Here is a 20,000-nt window from a genome sequence, read left to right on the forward strand (position 1 = left end):
TGCAGGGTTATAAGTCTGGGACTAACTTCCGTAGCTCTGATTGGTGGATGTGTACAGATTCCACCAATCAGAGTTCACCACTGTTCTGCCCCGGCTTGCAAATCATCCTGCCTGGAATCCGTGCAAACTCCACCGCCGGGAATTTGACCCGTCTGATTGGACAAACGGAGGTGCAGCGGCCAATCAGAACGTGTTCAGCACGCGGGAGATGGATTCCTGCGATATCTGATCTGAACTTCGGAAGGTTTTTATTGTCGATTTTAGGTTCAGTAATATCATATGACGGTCGGACCGCGTCGGCGGCGGTAGACGGTGCATCGATTGCCCTAGGTGTCATGATGTGGCCATGCATTCATGCAAGCTGCAGTGTGGATGCCAGACAGATATTCAGGATCGATATTGTATTCCTTTTGCCTCGACGTTTACAAAAAGGAGGCGAGTTGTTGTTGGGGAGGGGGAGAAGAGAGCAGGGGAGGTGATATGGTTAGATGACTCATATAATTTTTCAGCAAACTTCTCTCAACTTCCGTACACTTTTGGGCACGAATATTGAAAATACATTGGGAAGGAAATGACTTCCCTGAAGGAGCATTTTGACTTTACTAAAATGTGATGGGGCGTTATTTTTTTTATTGCAGATAAACATGTAACAGTCGATATTATTACTATTACAGCAGTAAAGGTCACTTACATGAGCAACTGCGCCACTCTTAACTATGCTAATGGCCACATCATAATTGCTTTCATAACTTGAAATACCTCCCCCACCTCCACCTCTCTCTCTCTCTCTCTCTCTCTCTTTTCTGTATTTATCTATCCATCTTTTAATGAGTCCTTTTCTCCATTCCGACCAGCGAGCCCGACTTCTCTATGACGTCACGCAGCAATAGGGTGAAGGAAATAACATCGATAAGCGCTTAATGGAAAGCTCCCTCCGGGGACGGGGGAATGGGGTGGCCTTCGCCTTGGGGAGTCCTGCGGGAAGGGCAGTTTTGCTGGGGAGACAAAATAATTCTGCAGAACAAGAGTAGGCCATTGTAAGAGCGTCACTGGCGGATGCCTCGCAGACTCAGTTTTCCCGATTTGATTATTTTTACTCAGCTTAATTTCGATAGATGGCAGTGGCGCTGTTTTGATCTTGTTCTGCATTTGTTGTCTGTTGGTGTTGATGTGTTGCGCTATGTACGGTGTTTTTACAGCTAATAATAATATGACAATAACAATATCAGTGGCAATGCTTATTGTTGGTACGATTATTAGTTATCAGATTACTAGTAATGCTTGCAGTTTTAATTGATTAAAAAATCATTATTTTGTCCTGAGAGAGAGAGAGAGAGAGAGAGAGAGAGAGAGAGAGAGAGAGAGAGACTCGTATATTATATTAAGGAAAAATTATAAGCATTTGATGCATTATTTTACTTTAAAAAAGCTTTGCTAATGGAATTTTCTTTTGAAGTGTCAGCTTCCATAATTATTAAAATTGTTCTTTAAAATCCATCTCATTCACCACGTTTTCTGGGTAACTCAATTACTGTCGGGGATATTGATTTTCCCCCTTTTAGTCACACAACTCATTTCTCTCATTTGAAAGAATGTTTCGAGTTGCCAGCCAACTCTATCTCTGCGTTGTCGCAATCGTCTTCAGAGGGGAAAATTCACCTCAAAAGTCTTTGTTCCTTAGGCTCTGCCTAGGAAAAGGCAGAGAGGAGCGGCTGTTTAGTACGAAAGAAAAAATGAAATTAGAACAAGATTAATTCTTTATCTTGTTCATTATCGGTAATTGTGCATATATGCCTTTCATAGTGAAAAGTCGAAGATGTTAATTGCATTTTCCTTGTTTTATCTAGAAAAATATGAACACTGATTTACTATATAATTTGCTATAAAACTGAATTTCAGTTGACGTTGGAGTAATCCTTGCGCATAATGAGGGGTTTTCTTTATATATAATTCCTTTGCAAAGAGCATTCTATATCATATTGGTAGTACAGTTATATCCAGTATATTTGACCCATATTATTTTTAATGATATTGCTATTAGACTAAAATCGTTTAGGTAAAGGTGACATCCTTTGTAGTTTACCTGTACTATAATACAAAACCATTTAAAATGCAGTGAGCTCGATATTTGAAAGCTCCCAACTGTATTCTGAGCTTTTAACTTTGACCACTGTATCAAAATACAAGAAAACCAATGTGGAGTTTAAATTATCCGCGGTTCTATCACAATTTCTTTTACAGTTACAGCATTTTTTAGCAGTAACGTTTCCGTGCTCTACAGTCCTTCAGTTATCATATATATCTGTATATATATATGTATATATGTATCGTATTATATATATTATATATATGTATATATATATGCGTATATATATATATATTTATATATATATATATATATATATATATATATATATATATATATATATATATACATATTCAGTTTCATTCAGAAACTAGCAGGTTATTACCTAACTTTCTACTGAAGGTTGAATGGCTCTGGCAAGTAAAAATCACACGCATTGAAACATTGAAAGATATAATGACTTGCATCCACTTCGCCTTATCAATCATATGTAAAAGAGGAATCAGTTTCCACATGATTGATTGTTATTTATTTTTTTGGAGTGATCTGTTTATATATAAATATATATATATATATATATATATATATATATATATATATATATATATATATATATATGTTTTGTGTGTGTGTTTATATATATATATATATATATATATATATATATATATATATATATATATATATATATATATATACATATATATACACATACATACATACATACATACATACATACATACATACATACAACCACGTTTCTTTTACCGGTCAGCTTCAAAGTATATCTTAGTTTAACCAGACCATTGAGCTGATTAACAGCTCTCCTAGGGCTGGCCCAAAGGATCAGACTTATTTTACGTGGCTAAGAACCAATTGGTTACCTAGCAATGGGACCTACAGGTTATTGTGGAATCCGAACCACATTATACCGAGAAATGAATTTCTTTAGCTTCGATCCATGTAAGTAGCACTTCATCAGTCTCCCTCTCCTGCAATTTACATGTTTTAACACTAGTATTAACCTCCTTTACCTCCATTATCTTCTGATGACCAAAATTGCTCAAAACCTGACCTATCTTTCCACAAATGTAATCCTCGTGGCCATGCCATCATAATATGGATACAGAGATGTTATCATTCGCTGTTTAAACCTCTATTGCTCCACATATGCTACACATGCTACAGAAACAATATTTCCAACCTTTGTTTCTTTTATTTGCATCTGACAAAGAGGCTACATTCTCTAAAGAAAAGTTAACAGTCCTCACATGTTCCAACCGGAGTTTCCATGGGCACTTCACTTCTAAACTTTTTGAAGAGATCCTGCTAATTTCCTGGCTTCGCCTATTTTGTGACTCGTCTTCTCTCACTCTGCTGATATCTTTTACATTTGCCCATGAATCTGCATTTCCCATTCCTCCACGATCCGATTAACATTAAATGGGGTAGTATGCAGAGTAGGGAGACAGGGATAGTCAATGTTGCTTGGGGGTCCAAGTGGGGTGAAGCCCCTCCCCGGCCAGGTCAGGGTACGGCACCCTAAGTTAGGTTAGGAAGATAAGATCTGGTTAGGTCAGTCACGGCATTCTAGGACAGGTTAGGATTTCTTACACCTACCCCCCTGTCTCCTAACTCTGCATCCGCTCCATTAATTGTTCCATCTTGATGGCTTCCATTTACCCAGTAACCTAAAAGCTGATAACATGTGCTTTAAGCTCTCTTGTTGCTGTGTAACTTCCTTTCACTATTGATCAGCACCCTGTCATTTGCAAGTTTCAGCCACATAGATTCTGTTCCCAACTTTTCTTACCCGACATTTTCCCCCACATCACATTTCCTTTCTTTGACTTTTATCATAGTTCACATCCATGAACATATTAAGCAGCCATGGAGATATAATACGCCCATTTCTTTTCCTTAGGGCGTAAAGCCGTCAGTACACCTCATGTGTTGCCCTGTAGATATTACTGAGGGGTGCTTGCAGCGTTCTTGCAGCCTCTAGCTGCTTCCACTTTTCAGCGTTTTACTTTGCCTCCATTCCCTCTTCCTTTCCTCAATCTTGCTGGCCAACCTCTCTAACTATAACCTCTCACTGGAACTGTAGGGTTTTCTCCCAGTTGTACCTTTAGATCCTTGCACTTCATCTCTTTATTTTCTGGATCTGTGTCTTGCTCTCCAATCACTCATCTCTCTTCTCTTTCCACTGTCATAAGCGCTGAATGGCGGAAAGTGTTGCAGTGCTCGTCTTGACAGCCTGAATTTCATAAATCACTCATTCACTCATTTCTTAGACCAACCTCTGTCAAACCTGCTACTCTAACATACTTTTATTGTAACACAAGCTCTGTTTGTATCATGAAAAATTCAAACTTGTTTCAGAAATTCCCTTCTAAATCATACATCCCTAACATCATCCACAGTGTATCACTATGAAGATGTCATAAATGTCTTCTAAATCCACATACACCAAATACAACTAATTCTCTATTCTATCAAAATTCTCGTACAGTTACATACAGTTATTCCATAAAAACAACACGTGAGCCACGCAACCTTGTCCTTGCTTAAACCCGCACTGCTCTTCCCTGGTGTATCTCGTGCTTTTTCTATCAAAACCTTCTTATAAACCTTTCAAGGTATACTGAGTAATTTTATCCACCGATATTTTCTCACCTTATCTCGTTTGTTTTCCCCTTTATGCAATGGAACAACTACTCCTCTTGTCTATTGCCCTGGAACTTTCTGTCCATTATATCTTACTCATTTTCAGTCCATTATTCTACTGACACAGCCATACACAGTATCTCGACTACAATCTCTCGAGTCTTCATGCATTCTCTTCGTCAATCTTTTAACTGACCTTTTGACATCGTCCACAAACACTTCCAAAAGTATTCTGTATTTAAATTAACCACCCTTCATTTCGTTTATCATTCAGATCTGTTTTTCCTCTACCTTAAATATGTATATTCTGTACTCTTCAAAATTCTCAAGGTATCAGTGCAGGTTTTACATCCTATTTACAGTTGCATCTCTCCATTTACTGTAAAATCCATTACCTCACTGAAGTTTCCCTTAGCACTTCCTGAAATAACAAGAGCAGAATCATCCATATACTTTTGTTAGTGGCCAGCCTGACAATAAAGTTTACCAACATTCACCCATTTTATTACATGTGAAGTAGATCAGATCTTAATAAGGAAAGCAGCCGTTCCATTTCGATACCGAACTAGCGTTAACTGTTAAACACAAAGGAGGAGAGCAGGTATATTAAGCAGAACTAGCATATGAAAATAAGTTTTAGATATTCACTAAAACTAAACATAAATATTCAAAAGTAAGTTGCAGGGCAAAGTGATTCACAATCATAACAACTAAATGCAACTTCAGTGACATTTAGCAAAACTTAAGTATAATGCAAAGGTCCCAGCACAAAGTAGTAAAGCCAAACAAGCATTATGTACAAGAGCAATATACAAAATCACCACAGGCTCAAAATGAGTCACTTAATATAAAAAAAATTAAAAACTCTTATACAAAGAAACCTGAGAGAGGCTACTGGCAAACTTAGTACTCGCTATGCAAGGGGTGAATCCAGAACAGGCAAATGTTTTAACACCAACCAAGTAACCACTCCAAAACCCAACTGTCTAGGACACCAAAGACAAATGGTATGCCCATGCCTCTACAGCCATGGCAACGACACTGAACAGGTGAACAAAACGTCATAGGGCTCCTCAAAACCGTAATGCAGATCTCTTCTAACTTTTGGTTTACGAATAATTATATACAAAGAACCCTGTCCAAGGAAAAGGAAGTACCCTTGTGCTGTCTGAATTACAACAGACACAGTTAGACTGTTAGACACAAACATATAGTGACCAGTAGATATTTACAGAAAGTATTACAGTACTAAACGTTAGTGTTCATGCATATTCGTTGTCCTTTACCTTGTAAAACTCACTGACATCGAATTCTTGACATCTTAGCATACCAACCGAAATTGTATTCAGATACTGTAGTCTCTGGAATCACCATTAATGATGGCCTTCAACCATAAACCTTGAAGAACAGGCATTACCACAGTAACCATCCATATAGCCGGCATTACCTTCTGATCCGGGACACATTACCAGATATAACAACAGGGTTTGCTACCTTATCCTATGGGCCCACAACCACAAACGATACCTGCTGACAATGACCCCACTTCAGTTTTTCATACTACTCATAATTGCTTTCTACTTTGGTGTTTCTAATACTGACCAAATTTTATCCAAATCTTATCATTCTACCCTGACGTCTTTCTTATCAAACTGACCTTTCTTAGATACATTAATAGCCACATTTTTTGACTGATAATATATATGCAAATGAACTATCCTCCAATTCTGCTCTCACTTCAGTCAAATAATGATAATGCCTACTCGCAACCATCTTCTCACCATTACTTCCTCCAACTTACTCCTTCATCTACTCTTGAGTTAACATTCAATCAAACAACCATTTTCCCTCATAATTTTCTTTATTCCATTAATATGTATATATATATATATATATATATATATATATATATATATATATATATATATATATATATATATATTTATAATGTACATAATTTTCTTTATTCCATTAATATATATATATATATATATATATATATATATATATATATATATATATATATTTATATGTACACAACCAAGTTGCAGATAGGTGAAGACCAAGGGCGACATCAAATCACAGGTTGAATGAGACAGGCCATTATCTACAGTACATTTGTCTTGTCTTTATTGCGACGTTTCGAAATATTACCATTATTGCATCTTCTGGGAATCTGTCAATAAACATCATAAAATTATAAAACAATCTTAAATTTGTTAAAAAACAAAAAGCAGTAAAAATAATAAAATTTACAATTACAAAAATATATTTAAAAGCTAAGACTGCTGACCAACCTTCAGTTCAGAGACTGGAAGACTGAATGACACGAGAGAAAACAGGAGACACGTTAGCTATGATACAGTTGGATCGAAGAGGTTTAGGTATTCAACTGGGGAACTAGCTGCTTAATGAGCAACGACTCTAGAATGGGTAGTTCGTGAGGGTTTTGCGTTTGCTCTCTGATGCAAAATTCGTCTCTCTCGATATGGGTTTTGCAAACTTTTGCATGATTCCTGATGTTCGATTGCTCAGTGGAATACCCAAACCTCTTCGACCCAACTGTGTCTTAGCTAACGTGTCTCCTGCTATCTCTCGTGTCATTCAGTCTTCCTCTCTCTGAACTGAAGGTTGGTCGGCGGTCTTAGCTTTTAAATATATTTTTGTAATTGTAAATTTTAATCTTTTTACTGCTTTTTGATTTTTAGCAAATTTAAGATTATTTTATAATTTTATGATGTTTATTGACAGATTCCCAGAAGATGTAATAAGGGTAATATTACGAAACGCCAGAATAAAGATAAGTTAATGCAGATAATGGTCTGTTTCCTTAGTCAACCTGTGATTTGATATATATATATATATATATATATATATATATATATATATATATATATATATATATATATATATATATATATATATATACTTTTTACCCATATTCCCATCAACAATCTTTACAAGACATGTTTCTACAAGGCCATCTACATTCATTTTTATTACTCAAGGGAATACAGACTTTCCAAGTATACAGTATGTTTCCGTCACCAAACTTGCATTCTAATTTCTTTTCCCAGTCGCCCTCTCTTTCAAGCTCATTCTTTTCCATTCACTCACTATGATAAAGTTTCTCTTGCCACTCTCAATTTTACCCAACCAGTCATAGCTCAAATGAATTTGAACTTCTTTCACCCATTTTTACAGTCTTCCTGACGCACAAAATACAACCCCGTGTCTTGCTCTGTATTTCTCAGGCAGCCCAAACAAAATCATGATTTAAACCTCTAACTCATTTACTTTTGTCTTACCAAGTGTCATATCGTCAAGTTTTCCTTTTAAATATACCAACTGTTGTGCATTTCTAGTTTTTCCATAACCGTGCAAAGCCACAGACTTAGCGTTTTGTTCCTGGTCTGAGTTTTTATTTACGTTTTGCTTTTTTGTACAGGATATTGAGCTGAAAACTCCATGGCACAGACATGCTGCTGTTTTATTTACTGACATCCTACTGGACTTGAAGTGCAGTTTCCATGGGTTTTCAGTCCTCAGTATGCATTTTCCCCAACCAAGGGTCCGCGTCCCCCAACTAAGAGCTCCTTTATTTTGGGACACTACATCGTCATCCTAAGCCTCTGGTACTAACTGATACAACAGTATTTACCCCATACTCACACACAAACACTCACGCTAACACAAACAAACACATGTATATGTACACATATATAGCCTACATATATATATATATATATATATATATATATATATATATATATATATATATATATATATATATATATATATATATATATATATATATATATATATATATATATATATATATATATATATATATATATATATGTGTGTGTGTGTGTGTGTGTGTGTGTAGAATTTACTGGTCACTTTTACCAGATAAATATGTAATTGTAATAGCCACAATGCCCTCTTAACTTTTTCGAATTCTTCCCGTTTTTTTTTTGGATACGCTTGTCACTACAAAGCCTTAAGATCCAAGCGCAAGACATATGAAGCAATTCTGAAGTGCGGTGGCGGGAAACGAACCCGGGTCCGAAGAACAAGGAACCATTGTCGTGGTCAGGTCGACAGTGGTACCTCGTTCTGATTAGCGGCCCCGGGTTCGTTTCCCGCTACCGCACATCAGAATTTCTTCTTATTTCTTGCGCTTGGATCTTAAGGCTTTGTAGTGACAAGCGTATCCAAAAAGCGCGAAGAATTCGAGAGAAAGTTAAGAGGGCATATATATATATATATATATATATATATATATATATATATATATATATATATATATATTATATATATATATATTATATATATATATATTACTGTATATAAATGTATGTATGTGTATGTGTTGAAAAAAAACAGATGAATTAGTAGTTAGCAAAATCAACGAGCATTTCATTCACGATGTTAATTCAATCCTTTTACCTCGTAATTGGCGACCAGGCTATGCCTGTCCCTTCCTCAGAGCGTTTCCCCCGACTTTGCGTGCTAGACCGGAAGTGCCATTAGAGTATTGCCAGCACTGCGACTCCCCATCTGCCGATCCCTTCCCACACCTCGAGGTCTGGGGCAAAATCTCAGTATCACCAGAAATGTTTCACGCCTCAGATTCTACTTATGATTAGGGAAATTAGTGTTCTGGGGGTTAACGAAGGAAAATATGGGCAAGAGAGAATAGAGCCAGCTGCCCTCAGCATGAGGGAATTGAAAAACAGAAAATGAAGTGAGTAAAGTAAAAAGAATGGGACAGTCATATTATTCACTTCTTTATGCTGGCGTTAGTCTTGGAAGTAAGGTTCTGGAACTAGTGACCCTGGAAACACTGCTTGCTACCTTTATCAACACCACCTTCTCCCCATATAGTCTTTCCCAAGTCTACAACTAAATGGAACGATATCCTCTTTTCTTCCCCTGCTGAGGACTTTCAGCTGCCAACAGCTGGAGGAATTGGTCCTTTGCCCCCTCCAGAGTATACAGCCACCTTCAACTATGCCGCTTTGTTCCCCTCGGCGGGACATGTGATTAACACTTCTGTAATTTACTTTTCTTTTCTTACTCAGAATAACTGGTAGTTCGCCTCGTGTTTCACGCATGCAGAATTATTTAATCACTCTGCTCATGAAGATCTAGAAGCTCTTGTTCTTAGGAGGATGTCATAAGTGAAAGTAACTGATGGGGAATTATTATTATTATTATTGTCTGTTCTCATATGATCTGCAACATGCACGAGGCGCAGAGACAGAATCACGAAACAAACAGAAAATGAAACGAAAAATGGCGACACGGGATGTTCCCAAAGCTTTCAATTAATGGCAAACGAAATTCAATACTGCGTTTTTTCTCTCGCTCGTTCGGTCGGTCAGTTTCGAAATTCTCACGGTTTAAAAAGGATTACGGTTTAATTCCATTAATTTCCGCTCGCTGCTAATCGTCGTGGATAATAATTTCCGAAGGTGATAACTGTAGCTGTTTATATGTGTACCCACGACTATATCTATATATCTACCTATCAGAGTATCTGATACACACAAACACACACGCACATACTAATACATACACACAAAGTTACACACACACACACATATATACAAATAAATTAAATCTGTTTGCATGCTTTGGTATTTACGTTAAGATACAAAATGCGCTGAATATTGTTTCATAAACGTTTATTTATGATTTCTCATTCAATTTGCGTCTGTGGGTAGTCTCTTGCAAATGCAAAATTAATCACACGCATGTACATACATGCATACACATACAAATATATAATGTCACATATACTCGTAACTTTTTGATATACACAAATATTAAGCAACAAGTCTCGTTTAATATCCTATTCACTATACCTTACCAATGACTTACATCCCAGGGAATCATAATTGTTCAGTGCTTTGTTCCTGGCACAGTCTGAACACATGATTAGTTTCGTTTTAAACACAGTGACAATGACTTAGACCATCCAGCTACCGTGCACATTTATCAGTTATAACTCTCCTTAGGTGCAAGTTATTCCTAAGGTATAGTGAACCGAATGTAAAACAATATTGTGGCTTAATATATGTAAAAATATATAAGTATATATATATATATATATATATATATATATATATATATATATATATATATGTGTATATATATATATTCCTATATATATTATATATAATATATATATAATATATATATATATATATATATATATATATATATATATATATATATATATATATATATATATATATATATATATATATATTATATAAATATATATGTATATACATATGTATTGATCATTTTTACAGGATATATATGAATTTTTATTAACCACAATAATCTGTTAACTTTTGGATTTCTTCACACTTCTTGGATACGCTTGTCTCTTCAAAACCTAAGATACAAATGAAGACTCAAAAGAATAATTTTTGACACCCATGGCAGGATTGGAAGCCGCAACTGATACGTCAGAAAAAGGTCAACTGCAGTGACAAACGCATCCAAAATGCGTTTTTCGTATTCCATACAAACATACAGGTAAATGCATATATATATATATATATATATATATATATATATATATATATATATATATATATATATATATATATATATATATATGTATGTATGTATTATTCCATTGGGCAGTGCTCGTCTAACCCCGATCAGAACTGAAGTTTTTTGGGGAATAAAAAATAAAAGAATGTAATTTTTAGCACATTGTTTATTTCTTATAGTTGCTAAACTGTGAGGGTATTATATACATATATATATATATATATATATATATATATATATATATATATATATATATATATATATATATATATATATATATATATATATATATATATATATGAATAATTTGAGTTTATTCATGAGTGCAAGATTTGCATATGTGATGTTTTTCATTAGGATCTATGACGTTAAGGGCAAAGGTTTTTCCACTTCAACAAAATTTGGTTCATGCTCCCCTCGCATGGATGTATGTAGTTGTGTTCATGAGAGAGGGAGAGAGCCACAAAGAATTGCAGTTTTCCCTTTAATTTTGTCTATTTATTTATATATATACATATATATGAATTATTATTATTATTATTATTATTATTATTATTATTATTATTATTATTATTATTATTATTATTATTATTATTATTAAACTGTTTTCCTTGCAAAGATTTTGTCAATTTCTATTTCTTGTGGATAGTTATTTCATAGAATTTTAATTTTATGGTACGTGTATTTATATCGCAGTCCTTGGAAGCAATTGACAAAGAAAAGAAAAATAAGTAAGCACACTTTGCAAGTTGCTGAAGTCCTTATTGGGGACAAATATTACACCGGTATTTTTTCCTTTTGATATCATTTCTTTCTCTTTGACATGAAGAGAAAGAGAAGCCAAAGGAAATGGCAAATGCTGTCTTAGGTGACTGGATGAATTTCATGACTGGTTCTATTTGATTTCTTATGATTTAAATCATGTCAGAGAGTTAAAAGTGATAAAGGGCTTGTTTCAGTAATTAAAATGCTTTTAGACAATTGTGGCGCCACTTTCTGTCAGGATGAAATTCATTTTCCAGTCCTCTAAGTACAAATGATAGAAAGGAAGAACGATGTGGTACTTCTCTTGGCTTCAAGAGTGCGGAATTTTCTGCCTTTCTCTGTATTTCCTGAAGGATTTAACATATCTTTCATCCAAAGGTAGAGTTCCCGTTACCTGAGAAGGTAGACGAACTTCATTTGAGGAGTCTTGTAACCACTGATAAATAAAAAAAAAAAGAATCATTTTGTGCTTGTCTGCAATAACCAATACGTTTAAGATAGTGCTGATTCATTTATATTCTCTTTGCATTATTAAATAAACATATATCATTGCTTTCAAAGAAAAAGGCAGAAGAATGGGAGGAACCGTTGACACATTTTATGAAGTCTGTTTGTGTCATGATTGTAATTGTACCATGTCTTTCTAAAACCTACGATAAGTAAAGGAATATTACAGATCGTGGTTAATAGAACATATTCAAAGACTTATTTCTGTTATGCATTATGTACTTTACCATTTGTGTGATTCTGCTATCCACTAAAGTCTTTTGATACGAGAAGTTCCCCCTGGAGAGTTATGCAACAAAAGTGTTGAATTTGCTGAAACTGCAATGCAAGGAGCTGTGCCCTTGACAGCCAAACATTCTTTATTTAGTTCATTGTCTACATTGAAATTCCAGTGAACCCACGATCGACCTGCGTTTATTTCTATTCTCTACAAGGGTTTTCAATGCTTGCAAACTATTTTGTTATTCTCTTACGTACCCTAAGGCGCTAAAGATTACGACAATGAAATCTTTTGAGTAACAAGCGACTAAGCGGATTTATGCATGCGGCATTTTTATTCTTTTCGAAATGGCTATATGCATATATCCTCTGAATGATAAGCGACTCTTTAAAAATGGTTATTATATATGTAGTAAGGGGTTACTTTAGGCAGGGGAACAAGTATTTATTTAAGTGAAAAAGTAATGTGAAGCACATACATGCATAAGAAGCTTTCATGAATAATAAACTTTTTCAGTATGAAGTGGCACATGGGTGGGAAGCTTAAATGTTAGGCGAATATTCTTTTAAATAATATATAACCATGGAATCTGTAATAATGTTAGTGGATTGCTGTGATCTTGGAGTGATTGTAATTTAACTGAAATTTTCCATCCAAATTTTGGGGGTTAGTTCTAATAGCAATTGTAACTGCACCTCAAGTTCATAAATTAACTGCATCTGTAATTGTAATCGACTGTTCATAAGCATGATAATTAAAGTTAGGCCATACAAAATATTGTTAGGATATACTGAAATACACCCGTAGAAACACACTCACATAATGTATGCTAGAATGTAAACATGTTGTATGACATGTGACTGTAATTGTAATTTTACTGAAAATGGCTCATTTATGGGGAATTGTGATAATAATTTACCATTTTCAAAAAGATTGATTGTACGTGTGACGACACCAAGCCAACAAAAATCTATGTGGCTGCGTTCGTTTAGGATACGCGACCACACAGATTTTTACGCGAACATACACTAACGTGTAAGTGTATGTATGAAGTTGTAGTTGTAGGCCATTTATTAAAAATCGATTTTACATTGCCGAGAACCTTTTGTTCTCCTGACTGTTCGCAGCTGTTTCCAAAATATATAAACACGAGTTGGAACATTATTACTTGGTAAATGCACACTGGTGTAAGAAGATTTGGTTATATACAATATATACGGAGGTATCCCTAGGTAGTTAATTCGATATTAAGTAATATTTGTGGATTAAGATGTGCGAGTATAAAAAAATATTATGAGTGACTATATATATAATATATATATATATATATATATATATATATATATATATATATATATATATATATATATATATATATATAATTAGAGCTTGGATGAAGAGCATATTTATTGGTTACGACTAGGTCCGGAGATTGACATTTCCCCGTCATCGGCAATCTATAATGAAATATTTATTATATTTAAATTCAGTGAAGTAATAAAGTAAAATAAAATAACGTATATGCACGATGTAATGAAATGAATTGGCAGCAAGATCTTAAAATTATAGAGATACAAATCCAAAATGTATGTTGTCAAAGTTGAGTGACAAATAAAGATATATATTAGATGGTTTAAAATTATGTATGTATATGGAATATATATATATATATATATATATATATATATATATATATATATATATATATATATATATATATATATATATGTATATGTATTTATGCATGCATGTATATGTGTGTGTGGATATATATATATATATATATATATATATATATATATATATATATATATATATATATATATATATATATATATATATATATATATATATATATATATATATATATATATATATATATATATATATATATATATATATATTATATATATATATATATACATACATATGTTTGCATATATATATTCATATATTGATTACATGAGATCCCTTTCCATGAGGTATACAGATGTATACTGGTAACCTCAGCAAACCTTGCGGCAGCAGCTGTGCGTCTGTGGGTCGATGTGCCTGTCTGTCTTCATCACTATTACACCTGTGATTAGAGAAAACGTAGCGAGAGGGAACACCTGCTTTTTTGTAGTACAATCACCCCCTGGTTTTTACAAATTACTCAGACGCACAACGCTCTCGTCTCTTTTGTTATGCTAGTTTCATTACTATGTTATATCCTTCCTCTCTCTCTCTCTCTCTCTCTCTCTCTCTCACACACACACAGAGCGTTGGAAATTGTGCAGTAAAAATGTTTCCTGTTTTTATTTTTAGGAAGTTTTTAGCATTCATATCTGCAGATGAAATATATTCTTATCTGTTTACACTGTGAGGCTAAAAGAACCAAGGTGTCCAGTAGATAAACCTGGCTCTTCCCAATAAGATTGTTCTCTTAATTTATTATTATTATTATTATTATTATTATTATTATTATTATTATTATTATTATTATTATTATTATTATTATTATTGTTATTATGGGGATCATAAATTGTACGGCAAAATGAACTATTTGTATTTTAAAAGTTTATAAAATTCTTATTATTATTATTATTATTATTATTATTATTATTATTATTATTATTATTATTATTATTATTATTATTATTATTATTGTTATTCCATTGAATAGTAGGATCAACAGCGAGTAGAAAGAAAGAACAAAAGAATTAAATGTGAACAAAAAATTTAAAAAGGAAATGAAAATCTTTGAGCGCACTCTTAAGCAAGAAAACTCAAAGGCAAGACTTAACAAGAACACGGTACAGATTTTTCATTGTAAACGAAGGTTATACCATTACTAAAATGCGTAAGTTAAGTGTAGTATCCGCGATGTCCCAGGAGTTGTATGTACCGCCAAACTATACCAGTCAGCTCATCAAAACATAAATAAAAAGAAGGAATTTCGAAATATTGAACTGCTGACAGGTAGTATTTGCGCTTTACATATATTTAAAACAAGATAAAGGCAGATGTGTTTTTTGTGTGTGTATGAGAGAGAGAGAGAGAGAGAGAGAGAGAGAGAGAGAGAGAGAGAGAGAGAGAGAGAGAGAGTTGTTGTGATTACACAGACTAAAATCGCAGGTGTAGAGAGAACTTGGCATCAAGGCCAGCCAGGTAGGGGTCAGTGTTCATTACGCATTACCACACCAGTTCCTTTCTCGTTTATTAATAGAGAATTTTATCTCTTCCGCATGACGCTTATTTCTCTGTTTTTGTTTAATAGATATATCTTGCAGTTAATGAATATTTGCATCTTTTGTCTTAATTTTGATACGAACTTTACGTTCAATACATTGTGAACAACCGATTCTCTGTCTTTCTTTCATTCTCTCCCTTCACTTAGACCTACACTTGGCTAGTCCACTTCTTCTCCTAATTTTGAGTACAGACTGCTAACTTCCTTGTTTAACTTGTCCTGTGACTTACCTCTTCTCTCATCTTCCATCATAGACTTCCAAATACCTTTATGAAGGAAACGGTTTCAATCTTCAGCCATTCACATTAACAGTCAGTCATTGCACACAGTTACTTTCATCTTGCTGTTCTTCCAAACACTTTCAAACTCTCACGAGTTTCAGCAGCTTCTCTTCACTATCCAGTATCAGCACTGTATCATCTGCATATCAACCATTCAGCGCTCCATGCACAGCACATTTTCTTATCTCACAACTTTGAACCTACGTGTGATTTCCCTTCTCTGACTTCTCGCATCACCCCTTTTTAATCAGGTTTTAAAGGCGAAAAAATATCTCATTATTGTCTCGATGCAGATTTTACAGCAAATCAGCCACTCTCCTCTTAGTAATTCTAGCACATATTTTGCGACCATCATAAAAACTCCTAATCGCCATCAACAAAATTATGTTCTAAACCACACATCCTCAACACTACTGCACTGCATTCCTATCATTTTCATCATAAGCTTTTTAGTTACATGTATGCTTTTTATAATAAACACTATTCCCACACACGCATCTTTGACAAAACCCACACTGTGCTTCTCCTATCAGTCTTTCTGTCATTTGGCTTACTTCCTCAGTCAAAATCCTCTCTCGGTAAACAGAGTCTTTCCCTTTAATTCTTCCAGTCTACCTAGGTACCATTTCTTTAATACAAAGAAACTATTATTTTTCTCACCTTTTCCTTTGGAACGCTGTCCTCATTCAAACAGCCCTTACAGTCCATTGGCAGTCATTCAGTAACGAGTTCATCACTGAACTGCAGCACCACATATCTACAGTATGTAGTCCGATCAGCCTCCGATGTGGTTCTCCAGTATCCAACTACTTAATTTCCCTCCTTACATCCTCAGCTGTCAGTGCCATAAGTATTCTCAAACTTGCACTAACCCCTTCCATTCTTACATTATCCAGCTATACCCTCGTTTTTCTCCACATTCAACAGATTTTCAAGATAATTCCTTGTCCAAGGACTGTATTCTCTTCAAACCGCATCTCTCCGTTTGCATATTTATTATGAAGTCTATTTGCTCATTAATACATTATTTAACTCTGCAGCTCCAGATTCTTCCTAAAGTACTTACTTGTCCATAATCACCCATTCATTTTAATTACCTGCCTTCTTTTTCGCTACCTTATCCATCCACGTTTATATATAAACTTGTCGTCTGTCATGCAACTTCTTCTTTAATAATGCCTTTTTTCTTTCACGAAGCACCTCGCACCCTCATCCCACGACTTATTTTTTTCAACATTCTTACCCACCTGTGCCTCTAACTCACCCTGATGGCTCTGTGGCCCCATCCATGAATTTTGCATGCTCCAATTCTTTGTCTGCAATCCCAACCAGTTTTTCGTCAATTTTCTTTCTATTAGTCTTTCTTAGCAAACTCTCTGGCCTTAATTACATTTCAGTCCCATTTTACCCTTCCCGTCCAACTGAAATTTCTATCCATTCTAAACTTTGTTTCAGCCAAAGAATAGTCATATCTACATCCAGCCACTCTTTTCAGTATTACACTCATTAATTTACTCATCCATTTACTCTGTAACAAAATTCCTCTCTAATAGACTGTTCTCCTCACTATTTTCTTTTTCTCAAGCACTTTTCTGAACATTTTTTCTCAAGGCACTATTCTCATTTAGTATAGGACCTCCACGTCTACCATTACTTCCATAATTTTCTCTGTCACTCACCTTTGTACTCAAATTTCCTGGAACAACTCTTTCGTCTCCTCCGAACCCATCCATATACAGATTCAGACTCACAATGCGCGCTCTTGCACACTCATTTGTTTTTACTTTCCTGGACCAAACACACTAACCATCACAACTTTTTCTCATGCCTCACTCAGTTGTACCCAAACAGTTGTCAAACTATCACATCTGTACTCTTTCACCCGTCAGCAGGTAAGGCTGACACCTGAAGTGCTCCCATACCCTGCACATCTATTCATAAATCAAACAACATGCCTCAAACCTCTTATGCATTTATAAAGTCTTTTCTCAGGCCCATATACAATGAGATATATAGGATAAAAGTGGAGACAAGCATCAGATGGATAAGTGTGCGTCCACATACAAATTCACGAACGCGTACATAAGCATTCATACACACACATACACACGCACGCACACACACACACACACACACACACACACACACATATATATATATATATATATATATATATATATATATATATATATATATATATATATATATATATATATATATAGCCTATATATATATGTATATATATATATATACCATCTCAACACGTGATCTGCTGAGTAGAGTCCGCAATGCGTTAGAAATGAGCTCTATATTGAACAAAGGAAAATATTTTGTTTAGTTGTGATACGTGACCAACAGTAAGAACATGTGGCTTTTCTACATTTACCTTTTTGCAGTGATAATGAAGTCAGGACACTTTCAAAGGATATCATGTACTCCCTCAATGAATGTGAAAAGGGAATGAGAAACACAACGTACGTCCATAATCTGTGTTTAGGTTTGTGTGTTTGTGTCTACTCACACACATATAAATATATATATATATATATATATATATATATATATATATATATATATATATATATATATATATATATATATATATATATATATATATATGTGTGTGTGCTTGTATGTTTGTGTGCGAGCGTGTGTGTGCGTTTCTGTGTATGTTTCCGTGCATGTATGTATTTTTTCAGTGCAAAAGCTTGTCTTTATTAGTTTACGATAATTTCTGATTTTGTATAGTCCTAACCGTTCCTGATACAAGGCTCTGGTATATATAATTAAAATATTTAGTTAATGCTTTTTCTTTCCTTTCATCATTTTATTCTCTCTTTATTCTCTCTCTCTCTCTCTCTCTCTCTCTCTCTCTCTCTCTCTCTCTCTCTCTCTCTCTCGTCCTCATCGTCATACCATGCCATGATAATTTCTTACAATGTCATCCCACCTACATTTTAATCCTGCAATATAATATTAACATCGTAAACGGTAAGAGGATTATGAGCGCTCTGTCAAAAGGTCAGAATGCACATGTGTCTGATATGTTGAAGCAAGCTGAAAGAAACTTTTACTTTCAAATAACTACATAAAAATTGAAAGGATAAATCCCTCCAAAATGCTCGGCAACCAGGCTATTCACAGAAAAGCCTATTTTAAAATGGTGAAAAGATAACGCTCTTTGCAAATACAATGAGAGCATAGCGAGAAAAACATGGACGGATGTGAATGTGGATGTTTTCAGAAGTAAAACAAGTAAATAATGCGCCGAATCGAGTTTTCTGTACAGTGTATGATGCTGTATGAAACTTTCAGCCACGGCCCGGTGGTGGCCTATGTTGTTGGCACTTATAGCTGTGCCAGACTCACGATCATGTCTAACTTTAACCTTAAATAAAATAAAAACTATCGAGTCTAGAGGGCTGCAATTTGGAATGTTTGATGATTGGAGGGTGGATGACCAACATACAAATTTGCAGCCCTCTAGCCTCAGTAGTTTTTAAGATCTGAGGGCGGACAGAAAGTGCGGACGGACAGACAATAAGCCAACTCAATAGTTTTCTTTTACAGAAAACTAAAAAAAAAAAGAAGAAATTCACCTAATGACAGCAGCGCCGGAGAACAAGAGAGCCGTTACTGCTGTATGCTTCGTGAGGATGAGTCGCT

Source organism: Macrobrachium rosenbergii, chromosome 8 (assembly GCF_040412425.1).
Source record: "Macrobrachium rosenbergii isolate ZJJX-2024 chromosome 8, ASM4041242v1, whole genome shotgun sequence".
Classification (NCBI taxonomy): Eukaryota; Metazoa; Arthropoda; class Malacostraca; order Decapoda; family Palaemonidae; genus Macrobrachium; species Macrobrachium rosenbergii.